The 6,583-nt window shown below is 37.9% G+C and overlaps 1 protein-coding gene across 11 annotated transcripts in view; it reads left to right on the forward strand.

The window, feature by feature from the left end:
• Gas2 (growth arrest specific 2) overlaps positions 1–6,583 on the forward strand; it is a 127,719-nt gene that overhangs the window by 35,283 nt on the left and 85,853 nt on the right. The window lies entirely within an intron of this gene.

The raw sequence follows: 6,583 nt of genomic DNA on the forward strand, positions 1-6,583 counted from the left end.
AAAAACCCTGTCTTGAAAAGCCAAAAAAAAAAAAAAAAAAAACCAAAAAAACGAACAAACAAAACAACAACCAAAAACCAAAAAAACAAAACAAAACCGGACAACAACAAAAAAGAAACCAGTACAGATGTAACTGTGTCACTGGCAGTGAAATAAATCAAGCACAAAGGTTCACTGGATCTATCTTGTTTCCAAAGTAGTTGTCAGAACACTGGTGTAATGTGATATAGTGTAGTGAATTGTATCTGCAATGTTATTTTTGTGTGTTTTAGTAAGTAGTATCATTGATCTACATAACTTTAGGCAAATTATTGTACTTTTTAATTGCTCAATTTCTTTTTGGGTCTTATTCTAATCTTTTTAGCTGTCACCAGTTGATTATATGAAAATATCATACTCAGTAATTTTGAGTAAACAAGATAGATGATAGTTTTTCTAATTTTAATATATAAGGGAAAGAAGAAAAAAAAGAAGGTTCAAAAGATATTGAAGACAGCTTAAAAGGGGAAGACACACACACAGATTATAAATGCTTCCTGAACCTGTGGTAGGAGAGGTGCCGGGCATGTGTGTGCTTATCTTCAGCCACTTAGTTTTCAGATATTTTATTTTTGTACATATGTAAATATATCTTTATTGTTTAGGGCTTTCTTTTAAATTTGTATTAGTATATGTTGATTATGCATATCAATAGATTTCACTATGGCATTTTTAAATTTTATGACAATGTTCACATTATTGCATACTCCACCAACTCTGAGGCTCAGTTGTTTTTCTTCAAAGCAGTTCTGTGATGCTGTCAGTTAACATAGTGCCTTCCATACTCTGTTACCACGAGTAGCATGTGGCTCTTGTTAAGAAATAGACTGGGATCCCTGCCTGACCTGCAGCCTGCTTCCCTATGCGATGCTTCCTGAACACATTTCTCAAAAGCAACCCAGGAGATCCATGTTCTGTGCTGCATGCTCATGCAGTTTCTTTTTACATTTTGTCCCTCTATTGGAAGGGTGAAGATCCTTTGGAAGGATTGGAATGATTTGTACAGTTCCTCTGGCTGGAAAGCAGCTGCCAAGGATGGAGCACACACCCTTCCAAGTCTAGTTCTTGATGCCCTTGCTGCAGTGTGGCAAGTGCTTCATATAATGCTTACTAGCCTTGTTCTTACACCGTCATCTCACTGTAATGGGACAGACCTTCATTTAGTTTAGCAAAGAGAAGTACTGACCTGAAAGAAGGCCAGTTTGTACAGAAACTTCAAAGCAATTAGAAAAAAGAAAAATGGCATTATCACTAGGCTCTATTTGCAGATGTCGCTAACATGTATTTTTATTGTTGTTAGGAACAGAAAGTCCAAAGTCCAAGGTCAGGATGACATAGAGGAAAACGACCTTGCTGGGAATACTGTATAGTTCTGTTGTTCTGTTTGTTTTGAAGATGTCTTTCCAAGCCAGAAGCAAAGATCCACTCAGTTGTAATTATGCACGGTGAGGTGCAGATAGGCTTGTGCTAGCTGTTAATTGGCTGTGTCTGATGCTTAGTTTTTATCTCTAATTTCGAATTAGTACTAATTACTTATAACAGTAATTAAGAGCTCTGGATAAGTAGTGTATACTTTGCTGTGTGAACAGTGCATATTTCAAAAGTTGAAAATCAAAGTGGTTACTATTATTGTGGCCATTATCACTTTAAAGTATGTTTTCATAAACCTGTGCATGTCACTCCATCTACATCCCTTCCCTACATGAATGAGGCTTAACAGACCCTAAGTGAATATTTTCACTTAAGTAGGAGAAAATTAGTGCTTTGTAAATATCCATATTTAGCATAACAGCCTCTGTGACCACATCTATAGCCATTCACTCTGGTCTTCAGGATAGTGCTCAGACACTGCGGGGGCTGCGGAGACCAAGAGCTTCACAACTGTTTTCTCTAAAGCTGTTTCTATAATAAAACTATATCGAAAATAAAAAAAATTAAAAATTCTTGCAAGTTCACAAGAACTGCACTGAGACTTTATAAAATCTGCATTTTCTTAATTCTAGACTTTTTAGTTAAATATGATGTAAAATTTTACTGTGGCTGTGACAAATTTATTTTAGTCTACAAATATAACTCTGATTTTTAAAGAGACGATTAAAATGTAGCATTGTTTCCTTTCTGGTGCTCAAATGCCCAAATTAATCTGAGTCCATTTAGCACAGTAGCTTTTGGCTGAGTTTTCTTTTATGTCTTTGACAGAATTTATATATTTCCCAATGGCTTCTGAAGTCAAAATAGCATATACTTTGCTGTGTGAATAATACACCATTTTCAAAAGCTGAAAATCAAAATGGTTATTATCACAACGGCTGTTACTATTTATAAATATGTTTTTGTCCAACTGACTTTTAATCCAGTAGTATAAACTCCCCATAGTATAAACTGATAGATTTCGCGTGACTGGGGCACGCAAGTGCACATCTGCCATCCCGGCACTTGTTAAATGGAGGCAGGAGGGTAAGCATTCATGTGTACAGAGTTCAAGGCCAGCATGACCTACATGAGGCCTGATCCCAGAGAGAGGAAGGGAACAGGGAGGGAAAGAGGGATGAGAAGGAAAGACATTGCTTAAGATTGTACAACACTTTGTTATTATTCAATCTAAGTCTATATTAAAGGATAATTTACTAAAACATGAGTTATATATATATATCATATATTATATATTATGTCCATGAGTAGTAATTGTACTACCGCATTATGTCTATTCTGTGTTTGTTATGTCTCTCTGTATGTCCTGTGTGTGAGCATGTGTTTGTATATTTGTAAAAATGAGTCTGTGTGTGTGCATGTCTGTGTCTAAGTGTCTAAGTGTACGAATGTATGTGTCTCTGTGTGCCAATATGTGTTTCTGTTTGTATATGTGTCTGTGTATGAGTGTGTGCATATATGTGTGTGTCACTGTTTGTGTGTGTCTGTGTTTGTTTCTGTTTACATATATGTACCTGTATATATATTTATATTTGTGTGTATGTGTTTTGTCTCATATATGTTTGCATGACTGTGTTTGTATGTGTACTGTGTATGTGTGTGTGTTTAGTGTCTGTGTATGTTTATGGTTTTGTATGTGTGTGTACATATATATGTCACTGTATGTGTTTGTATGTGTGTACATGTATGTATAATGTATATGTCAGTGTATATATTGTGTCTGTATATGTCTGTGTGTATGCTATGTATATGTCTTTCTGTGTGAATATTTATGTGTGTGCATGTGTGTATCTTTGTGTATGGAGACTATTCTACATTTCATATTGAATTTAGTAGCAATGACAGTGACAATAGATGAACTGGTCAGCTTCTCCTTGGAATTAATTAATGAGAGCATACCAGGAAGCCCTTAGTGATTTCTTCTCCTCTTTAATTCCATCTTCTCATTTTCCAAGAATTATTTTTATTTACTTTTTCAAATTAATGGTTTACACCATTTTACAGCTGTGTAAGCATGTTTGAGCAAGTGCATGAAATCTGCTAAGATCATGGTTTAAGAATGCATGTGAGCATATCTGTGTTAAGAGTTATTTCATAGTCTTCTGCTAGCAGCCTTCAGATGAAGACATAGAACTCTCAGCTCCTCCTGCACCATGCCTGTCTGGATACTGCCATGTTCCCCCCTCAATGGTAATGGACTGAGCCTCTGAACCTGTAAGTCAGCCCCAATTAAATGTTGTCTGGAAAAAAAAAAAAAAAAAAGGACGGGTCTGCAGGCAAACCTGTAGAACATTTGCCCATTGTGGGCAGTATGGTCCTGGCGTCTATAAGAAATGTCCCAGCAGATAAAGGAGTTTGCCATGCAAATCTGGCAACTTGAGTTCAATCCCTAAATGCCAGTAAAGTCAAGAGTAAAGTAAAGAGAGAATCAAGTCCACAAGGTTAGCCTCTGATCTTCACATGCACGTAGTACCATGTAAGTGCATATCCTGTTCTACAGGAGACCTGTCTCCTAAAGCAGGAACTGGGGGTGTTGGTAGCAGGCTTACCTAGCCTGCATGAGACCCTGGATTCCATCCCCTGCACTGCATAACCAGGTGTGGCTTCACATGTCTGTAATGGCAGCACTTGGGAGGGAGAGCCACCAGGATCAAAGTTCGAGGTCATCCTCTGCCTTAAATCAAGACCAGCCGGAGCTACAAGAGACACTGTCCAAGGAGAAGGAAAGAAGAACAGAAAGACAGAAGGAAGGGACACAAAAGGAAGAAAGTGGCACCTTGAGCTAAATAAGCCAGAAAGTGTCTACAGTTTGGGGCTTATCTTCTGTACGAACAACCTAAACAGAGTCATCCATGATGAAGTTCCACAACTCCAAACTAAGAAACAACACCAGCTCCAAAGTAAGAGAAAAACGAAGGGCGGTTCTCTCTAACAGTTCAGTGTAGCCACTTCCCACTGCCTTAATCATTAAACCAGGAAGGTAGTCACTTGGAGTCACACTTGCCAACCAAACAGCTCATGCATTGTTCAATCTCCGGACCCAGTTGTGCGAGGAAAGCCACATTGTGTTTTGTCCCTGGCTTCTTCAAGTCCTTTTCTTGAAACTGACCTCCTCTGCTTGGCTTCCTGTAACAAACAGTCAGTGACATGTTGCTCAGTGCTAGAATGAAATGATAAAGCTAACTGAGATCTTTAAAAAAAAAAAAAAAAAAAAAAGAGTTATTTCATGCTCTTAATACTTGAAAGCAAGTTTGGATATCATAGGCAATTTATAGATTTAATATTTCTGAATAGACTGAGAACTTTTCATACCTGCTTTGGTTTGCTTAGACACTCTGCTCATAAAGAAATTGTATTCTGTAATTCCTTTCTCAGAACATTAATAGGTTCAGGTTAGAACCAGCATGTCTAGGATGTTAGCAATTTTGACTTTGCTTGATGGGTGATTTCCTCACATAGTATGGTTGCAATAGAATCAACAGAATCATATTGTGTGTGTGTGTATATATATATATATGGTATATTTGAGCTAAGTCTATAGCAGTTTAATGTAAAATTTGACTTAATTAGTATATGTATCAAAATATAACAAGTTTACTATTCATATCTGTGAATATCACAAGATTTGAGGTTCTTGAATGGTGAAAAGATATCTAAACCTAATGTTTTTTTTTATTAATAATAAAAAACCTGCTTTTAATTACTTAACTAATTAACACTCCAAGTACTTACCCTGGTTTTCCATTATTGAAACCTCCCCCGTCCTCACTCCCCTTCTCCTCTGAGAGGGTGGAGCCTCCCCTGGGTATCTCCCTACCCTGACCATCAAGTCCCTGCCAGATTAGGCGCATCCTCTCCCACTGAGGCCAGACAAGAGAGCCCTGTCAGGGAACTGATACTACAGTCAGGCTACAGCTTTAGAGAGAGGGTCCAGTCCAGTTGTTGAGGGACCCCCATGGAGACTGAGTTGTGCATCTGCTGCATATGTGTTATGGTCCTCATTCCGGCCTGTGTATGTTCTTTGGTTGGTGTCTCAGTTTCTGAGAGCTCCCAGAGTCCCAGGTTAGTTGACTCTGTTGGGCATTCTGTTGAGTTCCTCAGTCCTTTCCCCAATTCTTCCATAAGAGTCCTCAACCTCTGTCCGATGTTTGGCTGTGGGTATCTGTGTCTGTTCCCGTCTGCTGATGGATAGAGCCTCTCGGAGGCTAGCCTCCTGTCTGCAGGCATAACAGAGTATTGTTAATAATCCTTCTAATATCCTACATTTCAGATTTTGGTTTTGCTTGTGAATATGTGTGTGGTGTCAATAGTGTGTATTAGCATGGTCACGTGTGTGGGTACACATATGTGTGCTTTCTTGGATGATTTTCTACCTTGTTTATTGAGGCCATATTTCTCACTTGAACTCAGAGCTCACCTCAACTTGTATAGCTAGCCAGCTTGACCCAGGGTATCAGACTCCCAGGATCAGAGTTGCCTATAAGGCCCACCTAGCATTTCCCTTGGTACTGGGGCCCAAACTCCGGTCCTCATACTTGTGCTGAAAGTGTTGCCCCTGAGGCATCTTCCTAGCCCTCTAATGTCCTCCTACTAGGATGAAAGGTAAACAAACGAGGAACCCACATTTTTGTTGATTCAATTTTATGCTTTCTGACTTTAGTTCAGTGCCCAAACTTGGCATCTCCAGAAAAGTAGATTATCCTTGCATGCCTGGTCTGGACAGTTAAACTGTTCATGTTCCTTGGATATTTACTGTGCTCCTTCCCACCAGTCACAGCAGTATATGATATTTAAAAACAACAACAACAACAACAACAAAATAACCCAGAACTCTCAGCTGGGATTAAATTAGAGTTACTCACTTCTAATTATGTGTATGTATATACTCTAATTATATGTATGTATATACTCTAATTATGTGTATGTATATACTCTAATTATATGTATGTATATACTCTAATTATGTGTATGTATATACTCTAATTATGTGTATGTATATACTCTAATTATGTGTATGCATATACTCTAATTATGTGTATGTATATACTCTAATTATGTGTATGTATATACTCTAATTATGTGTATGTATATACTCTAATTATGTGTATGTATA

Source organism: Mus caroli, chromosome 7 (genome assembly GCF_900094665.2).
Source record: "Mus caroli chromosome 7, CAROLI_EIJ_v1.1, whole genome shotgun sequence".
Taxonomy (NCBI): Eukaryota; Metazoa; Chordata; class Mammalia; order Rodentia; family Muridae; genus Mus; species Mus caroli.